Raw genomic sequence first — 15,473 nt, forward strand, 5'->3', positions numbered from 1 at the left:
GTAGAAGAAGGTTCAAATTGAACAACTGCTGTCAACGGCCATTCTAAGCTGAATGTGTGTGCTCTTGTCAGATCGCAGCAGCGATGCAGCTTAAGGCTTGGCAAGTACCAGCATGGGAGACTGGCTGGGAATCCCAAGTTCTGTTGACCTTTTTGAACCTGATAATTGTGTTAGTTTCTCTATGAGATAGCAAAAGAAGGTTCAAATTGAACAGCTGCTGTCAACGGCCATTCTAAGCTGAATGTGCCTGCTCTCGTCAGATCGCAGCAGCAATGCAGCTTAAGGCTTGGCAAGTACCAGCATGGGAGACTGGCTGGGAATCCCAAGTTATGTTGACATTTTTTAACCTGAAAATTGTGTTAGTTTCTCTATGAGATAGTAAAAGAAGGTTCAAATTGAACAGCTGCTGTCAACGGCCATTCTAAGCTGAATGTGCCTGCTCTCATCAGATCGCAGCAGCAATGCAGCTTAAGGCTTGGCAAGTACAAGCATGGGAGACTGGCTGGGAATCCCAAGTTCTGTTGACCTTTTTGAACCTGAAAATTGTGTTAGTTTCTCTATGAGATAGTAAAAGAAGGTTCAAATTGAACAGCTGCTGTCAACGGCCATTCTAAGCTGAATGTGCCTGCTCTTGTCAGATCGCAGCAGCAATGCAGCTTAAGGCTTGGCAAGTACCAGCATGGGAGACTGGCTTGGAATCCCAACTTCTGGTGACCTTTTTGAACCTGAAAATTGTGTTAGTTTCTATATGAGATAGTAGAAGAAGGTTCAAATTGAACAACTGCTGTCAACGGCCATTCTAAGCTGAATGTGTGTGCTCTTGTCAGATCGCAGCAGCGATGCAGCTTAAGGCTTGGCAAGTACCAGCATGGGAGACTGGCTGGGAATCCCAAGTTCTGTTGACCTTTTTGAACCTGATAATTGTGTTAGTTTCTCTATGAGATAGCAAAAGAAGGTTCAAATTGAACAGCTGCTGTCAACGGCAATTCTAAGCTGAATGTGCCTGCTCTCGTCAGATCGCAGCAGCAATGCAGCTTAAGGCTTGGCAAGTACCAGCATGGGAGACTGGCTGGGAATCCCAAGTTCTGTTGACCTTTTTTAACCTGAAAATTGTGTTAGTTTCTCTATGAGATAGTGAAAGAAGGTTCAAATTGAACAGCTGCTGTCAACGGCCATTCTAAGCTGAATGTGCCTGCTCTCTTCAGATCGCAGCAGCAATGCAGCTTAAGGCTTGGCAAGTACCAGCATGGGAGACTGGCTGTGAATCCCAAGTTCCGTTGACCTTTTTGAACCTGAAAATTGTGTTAGTTTCTCTATGAGATAGCAAAAGAAGGTTCAAATTGAACAGCTGCTGTCAACGGCCTTTCTAAGCTGAATGTGCCTGCTCTCGTCAGATCGCAGCAGCAATGCAGCTTAAGGCTTGGCAAGTACCAGCATGGGAGACTGGCTGGGAATCCCAAGTTCCGTTGACCTTTTTGAACCTGAAAATTGTGTTAGTTTCTCTATGAGATAGTAAAAGAAGGTTCAAATTGAACAGCTGCTGTCAACGGCCATTCTAAGCTGAATGTGCCTGCTCTTGTCAGATCGCAGCAGCAATGCAGCTTAAGGCTTGGCAAGTACCAGCATGGGAGACTGGCTGGGAATCCCAAGTTCTGTTGACCTTTTTGAACCTGAAAATTGTGTTAGTTTCTCTATGAGATAGTAAAAGAAGGTTCAAATTGAACAGCTGCTGTCAACGGCCATTCTAAGCTGAATGTGCCTGCTCTTGTCAGATCGCAGCAGCAATGCAGCTTAAGGCTTGGCAAGTACCAGCATGGGAGACTGGCTTGGAATCCCAAGTTCTGGTGACCTTTTTGAACCTGAAAATTGTGTTAGTTTCTATATGAGATAGTAGAAGAAGGTTCAAATTGAACAACTGCTGTCAACGGCCATTCTAAGCTGAATGTGTGTGCTCTTGTCAGATCGCAGCAGCGATGCAGCTTAAGGCTTGGCAAGTACCAGCATGGGAGACTGGCTGGGAATCCCAAGTTCTGTTGACCTTTTTGAACCTGAAAATTGTGTTAGTTTCTCTATGAGATAGTAAAAGAAGGTTCAAATTGAACAGCTGCTGTCAACGGCAATTCTAAGCTGAATGTGCCTGCTCTCGTCAGATCGCAGCAGCAATGCAGCTTAAGGCTTGGCAAGTACCAGCATGGGAGACTGGCTGGCAATCCCAAGTTCCGTTGACCTCTTTGAACCTGAGAATTGTGTTAGTTTCTCTATGAGATAGCAAAAGAAGGTTCAAATTGAACAGCTGCTGTCAACGGCCATTCTAAGCTGAATGTGCCTGCTCTCGTCAGATCGCAGCAGCAATGCAGCTTAAGGCTTGGCAAGCACCAGCATGGGAGACTGGCTGGGAATCCCAAGTTCCGTTGACCTTTTTGAACCTGAAAATTGTGTTAGTTTCTCTATGAGATAGCAAAAGAAGGTTCAAATTGAACAGCTGCTGTCAACGGCCAGTCTAAGCTGAATGTGCCTGCTCTCGTCAGATCGCAGCAGCAATGCAGCTTAAGGCTTGGCAAGTACCAGCATGGGAGACTGGCTGGGAATCCCAAGTTCTGTTGACCTTTTTGAACCTGAAAATTGTGTTAGTTTCTCTATGAGATAGTAAATGAAGGTTCAAATTGAACAGCTGCTGTCAACGGCCATTCTAAGCTGAATGTGCCTGCTCTTGTCAGATCGCAGCAGCAATGCAGCTTAAGGCTTGGCAAGTACCAGCATTGGAGACTGGCTTGGAATCCCAAGTTCTGGTGACCTTTTTGAACCTGAAAATTGTGTTAGTTTCTATATGAGATAGTAGAAGAAGGTTCAAATTGAACAACTGCTGTCAACGGCCATTCTAAGCTGAATGTGTGTGCTCTTGTCAGATCGCAGCAGCGATGCAGCTTAAGGCTTGGCAAGTACCAGCATGGGAGACTGGCTGGGAATCCCAAGTTCCGTTGACCTTTTTGAACCTGAAAATTGTGTTAGTTTCTCTATGAGATAGTAAAAGAAGGTTCAAATTGAACAGCTGCTGTCAACGGCCATTCTAAGCTGAATGTGCCTGCTCTCGTCAGATCGCAGCAGCAATGCAGCTTAAGGCTTGGCAAGTACAAGCATGGGAGACTGGCTGGGAATCCCAAGTTCTGTTGACCTTTTTGAACCTGAAAATTGTGTTAGTTTCTCTATGAGATAGCAAAAGAAGGTTCAAATTGAAAAGCTGCTGTCAACGGCCATTCTAAGCTGAATGTGCCTGCTCTCGTCAGATCGCAGCAGCAATGCAGCTTAAGGCTTGGCAAGTACCAGCTTGGGAGACTGGCTGGGAATCCCAAGTTCTGTTGACCTTTTTTAACCTGAAAATTGTGTTAGTTTCTCTATGAGATAGTAAAAGAAGGTTCAAATTGAACAGCTGCTGTCAACGGCCATTCTAAGCTGAATGTGCCTGCTCTCGTCAGATCGCAGCAGCAATGCAGCTTAAGGCTTGGCAAGTACCAGCATGGGAGACTGGCTGGGAATTTCAAGTTCCGTTGACCTTTTTGAACCTGAAAATGTGTTAGTTTCTCTATGAGATAGTAAAAGAAGGTTCAAATTGAACAGCTGCTGTCAACGGCCATTCTAAGCTGAATGTGCCTGCTCTCATCAGATCGCAGCAGCAATGCAGCTTAAGGCTTGGCAAGTACCAGCATGGGAGACTGGCTGGGAATCCCAAGTTCCGTTGACCTCTTTGAACCTGAAAATTGTGTTAGTTTCTCTATGAGATAGCAAAAGAAGGTTCAAATTGAACAGCTGCTGTCAACGGCCTTTCTAAGCTGAATGTGCCTGCTCTCGTCAGATCGCAGCAGCAATGCAGCTTAAGGCTTGGCAAGTACCAGCATGGGAGACTGGCTGGGAATCCCAAGTTCCGTTGACCTTTTTGAACCTGAAAATTGTGTTAGTTTCTCTATGAGATAGCAAAAGAAGGTTCAAATTGAACAGCTGCTGTCAACGGCCATTCTAAGCTGAATGTGCCTGCTCTTGTCAGATCGCAGCAGCAATGCAGCTTAAGGCTTGGCAAGTACCAGCATGGGAGACTGGCTGGGAATCCCAAGTTCTGTTGACCTTTTTGAACCTGAAAATTGTGTTAGTTTCTCTATGAGATAGTAAAAGAAGGTTCAAATTGAACAGCTGCTGTCAACGGCCATTCTAAGCTGAATGTGCCTGCTCTTGTCAGATCGCAGCAGCAATGCAGCTTAAGGCTTGGCAAGTACCAGCATGGGAGACTGGCTTGGAATCCCAAGTTCTGGTGACCTTTTTGAACCTGAAAATTGTGTTAGTTTCTATATGAGATAGTAGAAGAAGGTTCAAATTGAACAACTGCTGTCAACGGCCATTCTAAGCTGAATGTGTGTGCTCTTGTCAGATCGCAGCAGCGATGCAGCTTAAGGCTTGGCAAGTACCAGCATGGGAGACTGGCTGGGAATCCCAAGTTCTGTTGACCTTTTTGAACCTGAAAATTGTGTTAGTTTCTCTATGAGATAGTAAAAGAAGGTTCAAATTGAACAGCTGCTGTCAACGGCAATTCTAAGCTGAATGTGCCTGCTCTCGTCAGATCGCAGCAGCAATGCAGCTTAAGGCTTGGCAAGTACCAGCATGGGAGACTGGCTGGGAATCCCAAGTTCCGTTGACCTCTTTGAACCTGAGAATTGTGTTAGTTTCTCTATGAGATAGCAAAAGAAGGTTCAAATTGAACAGCTGCTGTCAACGGCCATTGTAAGCTGAATGTGCCTGCTCTCGTCAGATCGCAGCAGCAATGCAGCTTAAGGCTTGGCAAGTACCAGCATGGGAGACTGGCTGGGAATCCCAAGTTCTGTTGACCTTTTTTAACCTGAAAATTGTGTTAGTTTCTCTATGAGATAGTAAAAGAAGGTTCAAATTGAACAGCTGCTGTCAACGGCCATTCTAAGCTGAATGTGCCTGCTCTCGTCAGATCGCAGCAGCAATGCAGCTTAAGGCTTGGCAAGTACCAGCATGGGAGACTGGCTGGGAATTCCAAGTTCCGTTGACCTTTTTGAACCTGAAAATGTGTTAGTTTCTCTATGAGATAGTAAAAGAAGGTTCAAATTGAACAGCTGCTGTCAACGGCCATTCTAAGCTGAATGTGCCTGCTCTCGTCAGATCGCAGCAGCAATGCAGCTTAAGGCTTGGCAAGCACCAGCATGGGAGACTGGCTGGGAATCCCAAGTTCCGTTGACCTTTTTGAACCTGAAAATTGTGTTAGTTTCTATATGAGATAGCAAAAGAAGGTTCAAATTGAACAGCTGCTGTCAACGGCCATTCTAAGCTGAATGTGCCTGCTCTCGTCAGATCGCAGCAGCAATGCAGCTTAAGGCTTGGCAAGTACCAGCATGGGAGACTGGCTGGGAATCCCAAGTTCTGTTGACCTTTTTGAACCTGAAAATTGTGTTAGTTTCTCTATGAGATAGTAAATGAAGGTTCAAATTGAACAGCTGCTGTCAACGGCCATTCTAAGCTGAATGTGCCTGCTCTTGTCAGATCGCAGCAGCAATGCAGCTTAAGGCTTGGCAAGTACCAGCATTGGAGACTGGCTTGGAATCCCAAGTTCTGGTGACCTTTTTGAACCTGAAAATTGTGTTAGTTTCTATATGAGATAGTAGAAGAAGGTTCAAATTGAACAACTGCTGTCAACGGCCATTCTAAGCTGAATGTGCCTGCTCTCGTCAGATCGCAGCAGCAATGCAGCTTAAGGCTTGGCAAGTACCAGCATGGGAGACTGGCTGGGAATCCCAAGTTCCGTTGACCTTTTTGAACCTGAAAATTGTGTTAGTTTCTCTATGAGATAGCAAAAGAAGGTTCAAATTGAACAGCTGCTGTCAACGGCCATTCTAAGCTGAATGTGCCTGCTCTTGTCAGATCGCAGCAGCAATGCAGCTTAAGGCTTGGCAAGTACCAGCATGGGAGACTGGCTTGGAATCCCAAGTTCTGGTGACCTTTGTGAACCTGAAAATTGTGTTAGTTTCTATATGAGATAGTAGAAGAAGGTTCAAATTGAACAACTGCTGTCAACGGCCATTCTAAGCTGAATGTGTGTGCTCTTGTCAGATCGCAGCAGCGATGCAGCTTAAGGCTTGGCAAGTACCAGCATGGGAGACTGGCTGGGAATCCCAAGTTCTGTTGACCTTTTTGAACCTGAAAATTGTTAGTTTCTCTATGAGATAGTAAAAGAAGGTTCAAATTGAACAGCTGCTGTCAACGGCAATTCTAAGCTGAATGTGCCTGCTCTCGTCAGATCGCAGCAGCAATGCAGCTTAAGGCTTGGCAAGTACCAGCATGGGAGACTGGCTGGGAATCCCAAGTTCCGTTGACCTTTTTGAACCTGAAAATTGTGTTAGTTTCTCTATGAGATAGCAAAAGAAGGTTCAAATTGAACAGCTGCTGTCAATGGCCATTCTAAGCTGAATGTGCCTGCTCTCGTCAGATCGCAGCAGCAATGCAGCTTAAGGCTTGGCAAGTACCAGCATGGGAGACTGGCTTGGAATCCCAAGTTCTGGTGACCTTTGAGAACCTGAAAATTGTGTTAGTTTCTATATGAAATAGTAGAAGAAGGTTCAAATTGAACAACTGCTGTCAACGGCCATTCTAAGCTGAATGTGTGTGCTCTTGTCAGATCGCAGCAGCGATGCAGCTTAAGGCTTGGCAAGTACCAGCATGGGAGACTGGCTGGGAATCCCAAGTTCCGTTGACCTTTTTGAACCTGAAAATTGTGTTAGTTTCTCTATGAGATAGCAAAAGAAGGTTCAAATTGAACAGCTGCTGTCAATGGCCATTCTAAGCTGAATGTGCCTGCTCTCGTCAGATCGCAGCAGCAATGCAGCTTAAGGCTTGGCAAGTACCAGCATGGGAGACTGGCTGGGAATCCCAAGTTCTGTTGACCTTTTTGAACCTGAAAATTGTGTTAGTTTCTCTATGAGATAGTAAATGAAGGTTCAAATTGAACAGCTGCTGTCAACGGCCATTCTAAGCTGAATGTGCCTGCTCTTGTCAGATCGCAGCAGCAATGCAGCTTAAGGCTTGGCAAGTACCAGCATTGGAGACTGGCTTGGAATCCCAAGTTCTGGTGACCTTTTTGAACCTGAAAATTGTGTTAGTTTCTATATGAGATAGTAGAAGAAGGTTCAAATTGAACAATTGCTGTCAACGGCCATTCTAAGCTGAATGTGTGTGCTCTTGTCAGATCGCAGCAGCGATGCAGCTTAAGGCTTGGCAAGTACCAGCATGGGAGACTGGCTGGGAATCCCAAGTTCCGTTGACCTTTTTGAACCTGAAAATTGTGTTAGTTTCTCTATGAGATAGTAAAAGAAGGTTCAAATTGAACAGCTGCTGTCAACGGCCATTCTAAGCTGAATGTGCCTGCTCTCGTCAGATCGCAGCAGCAATGCAGCTTAAGGCTTGGCAAGTACAAGCATGGGAGACTGGCTGGGAATCCCAAGTTCTGTTGACCTTTTTGAACCTGAAAATTGTGTTAGTTTCTCTATGAGATAGCAAAAGAAGGTTCAAATTGAAAAGCTGCTGTCAACGGCCATTCTAAGCTGAATGTGCCTGCTCTCGTCAGATCGCAGCAGCAATGCAGCTTAAGGCTTGGCAAGTACCAGCATGGGAGACTGGCTGGGAATCCCAAGTTCTGTTGACCTTTTTTAACCTGAAAATTGTGTTAGTTTCTCTATGAGATAGTAAAAGAAGGTTCAAATTGAACAGCTGCTGTCAACGGCCATTCTAAGCTGAATGTGCCTGCTCTCGTCAGATCGCAGCAGCAATGCAGCTTAAGGCTTGGCAAGTACCAGCATGGGAGACTGGCTGGGAATTTCAAGTTCCGTTGACCTTTTTGAACCTGAAAATGTGTTAGTTTCTCTATGAGATAGTAAAAGAAGGTTCAAATTGAACAGCTGCTGTCAACGGCCATTCTAAGCTGAATGTGCCTGCTCTCATCAGATCGCAGCAGCAATGCAGCTTAAGGCTTGGCAAGTACCAGCATGGGAGACTGGCTGTGAATCCCAAGTTCCGTTGACCTCTTTGAACCTGAAAATTGTGTTAGTTTCTCTATGAGATAGCAAAAGAAGGTTCAAATTGAACAGCTGCTGTCAACGGCCTTTCTAAGCTGAATGTGCCTGCTCTCGTCAGATCGCAGCAGCAATGCAGCTTAAGGCTTGGCAAGTACCAGCATGGGAGACTGGCTGGGAATCCCAAGTTCCGTTGACCTTTTTGAACCTGAAAATTGTGTTAGTTTCTCTATGAGATAGCAAAAGAAGGTTCAAATTGAACAGCTGCTGTCAACGGCCATTCTAAGCTGAATGTGCCTGCTCTTGTCAGATCGCAGCAGCAATGCAGCTTAAGGCTTGGCAAGTACCAGCATGGGAGACTGGCTGGGAATCCCAAGTTCTGTTGACCTTTTTGAACCTGAAAATTGTGTTAGTTTCTCTATGAGATAGTAAAAGAAGGTTCAAATTGAACAGCTGCTGTCAACGGCCATTCTAAGCTGAATGTGCCTGCTCTTGTCAGATCGCAGCAGCAATGCAGCTTAAGGCTTGGCAAGTACCAGCATGGGAGACTGGCTTGGAATCCCAAGTTCTGGTGACCTTTTTGAACCTGAAAATTGTGTTAGTTTCTATATGAGATAGTAGAAGAAGGTTCAAATTGAACAACTGCTGTCAACGGCCATTCTAAGCTGAATGTGTGTGCTCTTGTCAGATCGCAGCAGCGATGCAGCTTAAGGCTTGGCAAGTACCAGCATGGGAGACTGGCTGGGAATCCCAAGTTCTGTTGACCTTTTTGAACCTGAAAATTGTGTTAGTTTCTCTATGAGATAGTAAAAGAAGGTTCAAATTGAACAGCTGCTGTCAACGGCAATTCTAAGCTGAATGTGCCTGCTCTCGTCAGATCGCAGCAGCAATGCAGCTTAAGGCTTGGCAAGTACCAGCATGGGAGACTGGCTGGGAATCCCAAGTTCCGTTGACCTCTTTGAACCTGAGAATTGTGTTAGTTTCTCTATGAGATAGCAAAAGAAGGTTCAAATTGAACAGCTGCTGTCAACAGCCATTGTAAGCTGAATGTGCCTGCTCTCGTCAGATCGCAGCAGCAATGCAGCTTAAGGCTTGGCAAGTACCAGCATGGGAGACTGGCTGGGAATCCCAAGTTCTGTTGACCTTTTTTAACCTGAAAATTGTGTTAGTTTCTCTATGAGATAGTAAAAGAAGGTTCAAATTGAACAGCTGCTGTCAACGGCCATTCTAAGCTGAATGTGCCTGCTCTCGTCAGATCGCAGCAGCAATGCAGCTTAAGGCTTGGCAAGTACCAGCATGGGAGACTGGCTGGGAATTCCAAGTTCCGTTGACCTTTTTGAACCTGAAAATGTGTTAGTTTCTCTATGAGATAGTAAAAGAAGGTTCAAATTGAACAGCTGCTGTCAACGGCCATTCTAAGCTGAATGTGCCTGCTCTCGTCAGATCGCAGCAGCAATGCAGCTTAAGGCTTGGCAAGCACCAGCATGGGAGACTGGCTGGGAATCCCAAGTTCCGTTGACCTTTTTGAACCTGAAAATTGTGTTAGTTTCTATATGAGATAGCAAAAGAAGGTTCAAATTGAACAGCTGCTGTCAACGGCCATTCTAAGCTGAATGTGCCTGCTCTCGTCAGATCGCAGCAGCAATGCAGCTTAAGGCTTGGCAAGTACCAGCATGGGAGACTGGCTGGGAATCCCAAGTACTGTTGACCTTTTTGAACCTGAAAATTGTGTTAGTTTCTCTATGAGATAGTAAATGAAGGTTCAAATTGAACAGCTGCTGTCAACGGCCATTCTAAGCTGAATGTGCCTGCTCTTGTCAGATCGCAGCAGCAATGCAGCTTAAGGCTTGGCAAGTACCAGCATTGGAGACTGGCTTGGAATCCCAAGTTCTGGTGACCTTTTTGAACCTGAAAATTGTGTTAGTTTCTATATGAGATAGTAGAAGAAGGTTCAAATTGAACAACTGCTGTCAACGGCCATTCTAAGCTGAATGTGTGTGCTTTTGTCAGATCGCAGCAGCGATGCAGCTTAAGGCTTGGCAAGTACCAGCATGGGAGACTGGCTGGGAATTCCAAGTTCCGTTGACCTTTTTGAACCTGAAAATGTGTTAGTTTCTCTATGAGATAGTAAAAGAAGGTTCAAATTGAACAGCTGCTGTCAACGGCCATTCTAAGCTGAATGTGCCTGCTCTCGTCAGATCGCAGCAGCAATGCAGCTTAAGGCTTGGCAAGTACCAGCATGGGAGACTGGCTGGGAATTCCAAGTTCCGTTGACCTTTTTGAACCTGAAAATGTGTTAGTTTCTCTATGAGATAGTAAAAGAAGGTTCAAATTGAACAGCTGCTGTCAACGGCCATTCTAAGCTGAATGTGCCTGCTCTCATCAGATCGCAGCAGCAATGCAGCTTAAGGCTTGGCAAGTACCAGCATGGGAGACTGGCTGGGAATCCCAAGTTCCGTTGACCTTTTTGAACCTGAAAATTGTGTTAGTTTCTCTATGAGATAGCAAAAGAAGGTTCAAATTGAACAGCTGCTGTCAACCGCCATTCTAAGCTGAATGTGCCTGCTCTCGTCAGATCGCAGCAGCAATGCAGCGTAAGGCTTAGCAAGTACCAGCATGGGAGACTGGCTGGGAATTCCAAGTTCCGTTGACCTTTTTGAACCTGAAAATGTGTTAGTTTCTCTATGAGATAGTAAAAGAAGGTTCAAATTGAACAGCTGCTGTCAACGGCCATTCTAAGCTGAATGTGCCTGCTCTCGTCAGATCGCAGCAGCAATGCAGCGTAAAGCTTGGCAAGTACCAGCATGGGAGACTGGCTGGGAATTCCAAGTTCCGTTGACCTTTTTGAACCTGAAAATGTGTTAGTTTCTCTATGAGATAGTAAAAGAAGGTTCAAATTGAACAGCTGCTGTCAACGGCCATTCTAAGCTGAATGTGCCTGCTCTCGTCAGATCGCAGCAGCAATGCAGCTTAAGGCTTGGCAAGTACCAGCATGGGAGACTGGCTGGGAATCCCAACTTCCGTTGACCTTTTTGAACCTGAAAATTGTGTTAGTTTCTCTATGAGATAGCAAAAGAAGGTTCAAATTGAACAGCTGCTGTCAACGGCCATTCTAAGCTGAATGTGCCTGCTCTTGTCAGATCGCAGCAGCAATGCAGCTTAAGGCTTGGCAAGTACCAGCATGGGAGACTGGCTTGGAATCCCAAGTTCTGGTGACCTTTGTGAACCTGAAAATTGTGTTAGTTTCTATATGAGATAGTAGAAGAAGGTTCAAATTGAACAACTGCTGTCAACGGCCATTCTAAGCTGAATGTGTGTGCTCTTGTCAGATCGCAGCAGCGATGCAGCTTAAGGCTTGGCAAGTACCAGCATGGGAGACTGGCTGGGAATCCCAAGTTCTGTTGACCTTTTTGAACCTGAAAATTGTGTTAGTTTCTCTATGAGATAGTAAAAGAAGGTTCAAATTGAACAGCTGCTGTCAACGGCAATTCTAAGCTGAATGTGCCTGCTCTCGTCAGATCGCAGCAGCAATGCAGCTTAAGGCTTGGCAAGTACCAGCATGGGAGACTGGCTGGGAATCCCAAGTTCCGTTGACCTTTTTGAACCTGAAAATTGTGTTAGTTTCTCTATGAGATAGCAAAAGAAGGTTCAAATTGAACAGCTGCTGTCAATGGCCATTCTAAGCTGAATGTGCCTGCTCTCGTCAGATCGCAGCAGCAATGCAGCTTAAGGCTTGGCAAGTACCAGCATGGGAGACTGGCTTGGAATCCCAAGTTCTGGTGACCTTTGTGAACCTGAAAATTGTGTTAGTTTCTATATGAAATAGTAGAAGAAGGTTCAAATTGAACAACTGCTGTCAACGGCCATTCTAAGCTGAATGTGTGTGCTCTTGTCAGATCGCAGCAGCGATGCAGCTTAAGGCTTGGCAAGTACCAGCATGGGAGACTGGCTGGGAATCCCAAGTTCTGTTGACCTTTTTGAACCTGAAAATTGTGTTAGTTTCTCTATGAGATAGTAAAAGAAGGTTCAAATTGAACAGCTGCTGTCAACGGCAATTCTAAGCTGAATGTGCCTGCTCTCGTCAGATCGCAGCAGCAATGCAGCTTAAGGCTTGGCAAGTACCAGCATGGGAGACTGGCTGGGTATCCCAAGTTCCGTTGACCTTTTTGAACCTGAAAATTGTGTTAGTTTCTCTATGAGATAGCAAAAGAAGGTTCAAATTGAACAGCTTCTGTCAACGGCCATTCTAAGCTGAATGTGCCTGCTCTCGTCAGATCGCAGCAGCAATGCAGCTTAAGGCTTGGCAAGTACCAGCATGGGAGACTGGCTGGGAATTCCAAGTTCCGTTGACCTTTTTGAACCTGAAAATGTGTTAGTTTCTCTATGAGATAGTAAAAGAAGGTTCAAATTGAACTGCTGCTGTCAACGGCCATTCTAAGCTGAATGTGCCTGCTCTCGTCAGATCGCAGCAGCAATGCAGCTTAAGGCTTGGCAAGTACCAGCATGGGAGACTGGCTGGGAATCCCAAGTTCCGTTGACCTTTTTGAACCTGAAAATTGTGTTAGTTTCTCTATGAGATAGCAAAAGAAGGTTCAAATTGAACAGCTGCTGTCAACGGCCATTCTAAGCTGAATGTGCCTGCTCTTGTCAGATCGCAGCAGCAATGCAGCTTAAGGCTTGGCAAGTACCAGCATGGGAGACTGGCTGGGAATCCCAAGTTCTGTTGACCTTTTTGAACCTGAAAATTGTGTTAGTTTCTCTATGAGATAGTAAAAGAAGGTTCAAATTGAACAGCTGCTGTCAACGGCCATTCTAAGCTGAATGTGCCTGCTCTTGTCAGATCGCAGCAGCAATGCAGCTTAAGGCTTGGCAAGTACCAGCATGGGAGACTGGCTTGGAATCCCAAGTTCTGGTGACCTTTTTGAACCTGAAAATTGTGTTAGTTTCTATATGAGATAGTAGAAGAAGGTTCAAATTGAACAACTGCTGTCAACGGCCATTCTAAGCTGAATGTGTGTGCTCTTGTCAGATCGCAGCAGCGATGCAGCTTAAGGCTTGGCAAGTACCAGCATGGGAGACTGGCTGGGAATCCCAAGTTCTGTTGACCTTTTTGAACCTGAAAATTGTGTTAGTTTCTCTATGAGATAGTAAAAGAAGGTTCAAATTGAACAGCTGCCGTCAACGGCAATTCTAAGCTGAATGTGCCTGCTCTCGTCAGATCGCAGCAGCAATGCAGCTTAAGGCTTGGCAAGTACCAGCATGGGAGACTGGCTGGGAATCCCAAGTTCCGTTGACCTCTTTGAACCTGAGAATTGTGTTAGTTTCTCTATGAGATAGCAAAAGAAGGTTCAAATTGAACAGCTGCTGTCAACGGCCATTCTAAGCTGAATGTGCCTGCTCTTGTCAGATCGCAGCAGCAATGCAGCTTAAGGCTTGGCAAGTACCAGCATGGGGGACTGGCTGGGAATCCCAAGTTCTGTTGACCTTTTTTAACCTGAAAATTGTGTTAGTTTCTCTATGAGATAGTAAAAGAAGGTTCAAATTGAACAGCTGCTGTCAACGGCCATTCTAAGCTGAATGTGCCTGCTCTCGTCAGATCGCAGCAGCAATGCAGCTTAAGGCTTGGCAAGTACCAGCATGGGAGACTGGCTGGGAATTCCAAGTTCCGTTGACCTTTTTGAACCTGAAAATGTGTTAGTTTCTCTATGAGATAGTAAAAGAAGGTTCAAATTGAACTGCTGCTGTCAACGGCCATTCTAAGCTGAATGTGCCTGCTCTCGTCAGATCGCAGCAGCAATGCAGCTTAAGGCTTGGCAAGTACCAGCATGGGAGACTGGCTGGGAATCCCAAGTTCCGTTGACCTTTTTGAACCTGAAAATTGTGTTAGTTTCTCTATGAGATAGCAAAAGAAGGTTCAAATTGAACAGCTGCTGTCAACGGCCATTCTAAGCTGAATGTGCCTGCTCTCGTCAGATCGCAGCAGCAATGCAGCTTAAGGCTTGGCAAGTACCAGCATGGGAGACTGGCTGGGAATCTCCAGTTCTGTTGACCTTTTTGAACCTGAAAATTGTGTTAGTTTCTCTATGAGATAGTAAAAGAAGGTTCAAATTGAACAGCTGCTGTCAACGGCCATTCTAAGCTGAATGTGCCTGCTCTTGTCAGATCGCAGCAGCAATGCAGCTTAAGGCTTAGGAAGTACCAGCATGGGAGACTGGCTTGGAATCCAAAGTTCTGGTGACCTTTTTGAACCTGAAAATTGTGTTAGTTTCTATATGAGATAGTAGAAGAAGGTTCAAATTGAACAACTGCTGTCAACGGCCATTCTAAGCTGAATGTGTGTGCTCTTGTCAGATCGCAGCAGCGATGCAGCTTAAGGCTTGGCAAGTACCAGCATGGGAGACTGGCTGGGAATCCCAAGTTCTGTTGACCTTTTTGTACCTGAAAATTGTGTTAGTTTCTCTATGAGATAGTAAAAGAAGGTTCAAATTGAACAGCTGCTGTCAACGGCCATTCTAAGCTGAATGTGCCTGCTCTCGTCAGATCGCTGCAGCAATGCAGCTTAAGGCTTGGCAAGTACCAGCATGGGAGACTGGCTGGGAATCCCAAGTTCTGTTGCCCTTTTTAAACCTGAAAATTGTGTTAGTTTCTCTATGAGATAGTAAAAGAAGGTTCAAATTGAACAGCTGCTGTCAACGGCCATTCTAAGCTGAATGTGCCTGCTCTCATCAGATCGCAGCAGCAATGCAGCTTAAGGCTTGGCAAGTACCAGCATGGGAGACTGGCTGGGAATCCCAAGTTCCGTTGACCTTTTTGAACCTGAAAATTGTGTTAGTTTCTCTATGAGATAGCAAAAGAAGGTTCAAATTGAACAGCTGCTGTCAACCGCCATTCTAAGCTGAATGTGCCTGCTCTCGTCAGATCGCAGCAGCAATGCAGCGTAAGGCTTAGCAAGTACCAGCATGGGAGACTGGCTGGGAATTCCAAGTTCCGTTGACCTTTTTGAACCTGAAAATGTGTTAGTTTCTCTATGAGATAGTAAAAGAAGGTTCAAATTGAACAGCTGCTGTCAACGGCTATTCTAAGCTGAATGTGCCTGCTCTCGTCAGATCGCAGCAGCAATGCAGCGTAAGGCTTGGCAAGTACCAGCATGGGAGACTGGCTGGGAATTCCAAGTTCCGTTGACCTTTTTGAACCTGAAAATGTGTTAGTTTCCCTATGAGATAGTAAAAGAAGGTTCAAATTGAACTTCTGCTGTCAACGGCCATTCTAAGCTGAATGTGCCTGCTCTCGTCAGATCGCAGCAGCAATGCAGCTTAAGGCTTGGCAAGTACCAGCATGGGAGACTGGCTGGGAATCCCAAGTTCCGTTGACCTTTTTGAACCTGAAAATTGTGTTAGTTTC

At 45.4% G+C, this 15,473-nt stretch overlaps 52 pseudogenes; all 52 read left to right on the forward strand.

Annotated features, from left to right (window-relative positions):
- The first annotated feature begins 219 nt into the window (after positions 1-219).
- LOC140094523 (5S ribosomal RNA) lies at positions 220-338 on the forward strand (annotated as a pseudogene).
- Positions 339-408: 70 nt separating this feature from the next.
- LOC140084878 (5S ribosomal RNA) lies at positions 409-527 on the forward strand (annotated as a pseudogene).
- Positions 528-975: 448 nt separating this feature from the next.
- LOC140085474 (5S ribosomal RNA) lies at positions 976-1,094 on the forward strand (annotated as a pseudogene).
- Positions 1,095-1,164: 70 nt separating this feature from the next.
- Positions 1,165-1,283, forward strand: LOC140091571 (5S ribosomal RNA; annotated as a pseudogene).
- A 70-nt stretch (positions 1,284-1,353) lies between these two features.
- LOC140085423 (5S ribosomal RNA) lies at positions 1,354-1,472 on the forward strand (annotated as a pseudogene).
- A 70-nt stretch (positions 1,473-1,542) lies between these two features.
- On the forward strand, positions 1,543-1,661 carry LOC140090934 (5S ribosomal RNA; annotated as a pseudogene).
- Positions 1,662-2,109: 448 nt separating this feature from the next.
- On the forward strand, positions 2,110-2,228 carry LOC140097889 (5S ribosomal RNA; annotated as a pseudogene).
- A 70-nt stretch (positions 2,229-2,298) lies between these two features.
- Positions 2,299-2,417, forward strand: LOC140094010 (5S ribosomal RNA; annotated as a pseudogene).
- Positions 2,418-2,487: 70 nt separating this feature from the next.
- LOC140088443 (5S ribosomal RNA) lies at positions 2,488-2,606 on the forward strand (annotated as a pseudogene).
- A 448-nt stretch (positions 2,607-3,054) lies between these two features.
- LOC140088187 (5S ribosomal RNA) lies at positions 3,055-3,173 on the forward strand (annotated as a pseudogene).
- A 70-nt stretch (positions 3,174-3,243) lies between these two features.
- On the forward strand, positions 3,244-3,362 carry LOC140084083 (5S ribosomal RNA; annotated as a pseudogene).
- Positions 3,363-3,432: 70 nt separating this feature from the next.
- LOC140082019 (5S ribosomal RNA) lies at positions 3,433-3,551 on the forward strand (annotated as a pseudogene).
- A 69-nt stretch (positions 3,552-3,620) lies between these two features.
- On the forward strand, positions 3,621-3,739 carry LOC140095048 (5S ribosomal RNA; annotated as a pseudogene).
- A 70-nt stretch (positions 3,740-3,809) lies between these two features.
- Positions 3,810-3,928, forward strand: LOC140085424 (5S ribosomal RNA; annotated as a pseudogene).
- Positions 3,929-3,998: 70 nt separating this feature from the next.
- LOC140090935 (5S ribosomal RNA) lies at positions 3,999-4,117 on the forward strand (annotated as a pseudogene).
- A 448-nt stretch (positions 4,118-4,565) lies between these two features.
- Positions 4,566-4,684, forward strand: LOC140083800 (5S ribosomal RNA; annotated as a pseudogene).
- A 70-nt stretch (positions 4,685-4,754) lies between these two features.
- Positions 4,755-4,873, forward strand: LOC140093855 (5S ribosomal RNA; annotated as a pseudogene).
- A 70-nt stretch (positions 4,874-4,943) lies between these two features.
- Positions 4,944-5,062, forward strand: LOC140081635 (5S ribosomal RNA; annotated as a pseudogene).
- A 69-nt stretch (positions 5,063-5,131) lies between these two features.
- Positions 5,132-5,250, forward strand: LOC140094014 (5S ribosomal RNA; annotated as a pseudogene).
- A 70-nt stretch (positions 5,251-5,320) lies between these two features.
- On the forward strand, positions 5,321-5,439 carry LOC140078877 (5S ribosomal RNA; annotated as a pseudogene).
- A 259-nt stretch (positions 5,440-5,698) lies between these two features.
- LOC140088983 (5S ribosomal RNA) lies at positions 5,699-5,817 on the forward strand (annotated as a pseudogene).
- Positions 5,818-6,263: 446 nt separating this feature from the next.
- Positions 6,264-6,382, forward strand: LOC140083801 (5S ribosomal RNA; annotated as a pseudogene).
- Positions 6,383-6,830: 448 nt separating this feature from the next.
- Positions 6,831-6,949, forward strand: LOC140083684 (5S ribosomal RNA; annotated as a pseudogene).
- Positions 6,950-7,397: 448 nt separating this feature from the next.
- On the forward strand, positions 7,398-7,516 carry LOC140088186 (5S ribosomal RNA; annotated as a pseudogene).
- Positions 7,517-7,586: 70 nt separating this feature from the next.
- Positions 7,587-7,705, forward strand: LOC140078878 (5S ribosomal RNA; annotated as a pseudogene).
- Positions 7,706-7,775: 70 nt separating this feature from the next.
- On the forward strand, positions 7,776-7,894 carry LOC140082013 (5S ribosomal RNA; annotated as a pseudogene).
- Positions 7,895-7,963: 69 nt separating this feature from the next.
- LOC140083457 (5S ribosomal RNA) lies at positions 7,964-8,082 on the forward strand (annotated as a pseudogene).
- Positions 8,083-8,152: 70 nt separating this feature from the next.
- On the forward strand, positions 8,153-8,271 carry LOC140085425 (5S ribosomal RNA; annotated as a pseudogene).
- A 70-nt stretch (positions 8,272-8,341) lies between these two features.
- Positions 8,342-8,460, forward strand: LOC140090936 (5S ribosomal RNA; annotated as a pseudogene).
- Positions 8,461-8,908: 448 nt separating this feature from the next.
- Positions 8,909-9,027, forward strand: LOC140083846 (5S ribosomal RNA; annotated as a pseudogene).
- A 70-nt stretch (positions 9,028-9,097) lies between these two features.
- Positions 9,098-9,216, forward strand: LOC140094517 (5S ribosomal RNA; annotated as a pseudogene).
- Positions 9,217-9,286: 70 nt separating this feature from the next.
- On the forward strand, positions 9,287-9,405 carry LOC140081648 (5S ribosomal RNA; annotated as a pseudogene).
- A 69-nt stretch (positions 9,406-9,474) lies between these two features.
- On the forward strand, positions 9,475-9,593 carry LOC140094015 (5S ribosomal RNA; annotated as a pseudogene).
- Positions 9,594-9,663: 70 nt separating this feature from the next.
- Positions 9,664-9,782, forward strand: LOC140090132 (5S ribosomal RNA; annotated as a pseudogene).
- Positions 9,783-10,229: 447 nt separating this feature from the next.
- LOC140081659 (5S ribosomal RNA) lies at positions 10,230-10,348 on the forward strand (annotated as a pseudogene).
- A 69-nt stretch (positions 10,349-10,417) lies between these two features.
- Positions 10,418-10,536, forward strand: LOC140095172 (5S ribosomal RNA; annotated as a pseudogene).
- Positions 10,537-10,794: 258 nt separating this feature from the next.
- Positions 10,795-10,913, forward strand: LOC140098021 (5S ribosomal RNA; annotated as a pseudogene).
- Positions 10,914-10,982: 69 nt separating this feature from the next.
- LOC140094935 (5S ribosomal RNA) lies at positions 10,983-11,101 on the forward strand (annotated as a pseudogene).
- Positions 11,102-11,549: 448 nt separating this feature from the next.
- On the forward strand, positions 11,550-11,668 carry LOC140083847 (5S ribosomal RNA; annotated as a pseudogene).
- A 448-nt stretch (positions 11,669-12,116) lies between these two features.
- On the forward strand, positions 12,117-12,235 carry LOC140094721 (5S ribosomal RNA; annotated as a pseudogene).
- A 70-nt stretch (positions 12,236-12,305) lies between these two features.
- LOC140081670 (5S ribosomal RNA) lies at positions 12,306-12,424 on the forward strand (annotated as a pseudogene).
- Positions 12,425-12,493: 69 nt separating this feature from the next.
- LOC140088995 (5S ribosomal RNA) lies at positions 12,494-12,612 on the forward strand (annotated as a pseudogene).
- A 70-nt stretch (positions 12,613-12,682) lies between these two features.
- Positions 12,683-12,801, forward strand: LOC140090938 (5S ribosomal RNA; annotated as a pseudogene).
- Positions 12,802-13,249: 448 nt separating this feature from the next.
- LOC140083848 (5S ribosomal RNA) lies at positions 13,250-13,368 on the forward strand (annotated as a pseudogene).
- A 70-nt stretch (positions 13,369-13,438) lies between these two features.
- Positions 13,439-13,557, forward strand: LOC140092002 (5S ribosomal RNA; annotated as a pseudogene).
- Positions 13,558-13,627: 70 nt separating this feature from the next.
- On the forward strand, positions 13,628-13,746 carry LOC140081682 (5S ribosomal RNA; annotated as a pseudogene).
- A 69-nt stretch (positions 13,747-13,815) lies between these two features.
- On the forward strand, positions 13,816-13,934 carry LOC140089007 (5S ribosomal RNA; annotated as a pseudogene).
- A 70-nt stretch (positions 13,935-14,004) lies between these two features.
- On the forward strand, positions 14,005-14,123 carry LOC140086595 (5S ribosomal RNA; annotated as a pseudogene).
- Positions 14,124-14,571: 448 nt separating this feature from the next.
- Positions 14,572-14,690, forward strand: LOC140094634 (5S ribosomal RNA; annotated as a pseudogene).
- Positions 14,691-14,760: 70 nt separating this feature from the next.
- On the forward strand, positions 14,761-14,879 carry LOC140095294 (5S ribosomal RNA; annotated as a pseudogene).
- A 258-nt stretch (positions 14,880-15,137) lies between these two features.
- On the forward strand, positions 15,138-15,256 carry LOC140092521 (5S ribosomal RNA; annotated as a pseudogene).
- Positions 15,257-15,325: 69 nt separating this feature from the next.
- LOC140089019 (5S ribosomal RNA) lies at positions 15,326-15,444 on the forward strand (annotated as a pseudogene).
- The last annotated feature ends 29 nt before the right edge of the window (positions 15,445-15,473 follow it).

The sequence above is a fragment of the Engystomops pustulosus genome, chromosome 9 (genome assembly GCF_040894005.1).
Source record: "Engystomops pustulosus chromosome 9, aEngPut4.maternal, whole genome shotgun sequence".
Taxonomy (NCBI): Eukaryota; Metazoa; Chordata; class Amphibia; order Anura; family Leptodactylidae; genus Engystomops; species Engystomops pustulosus.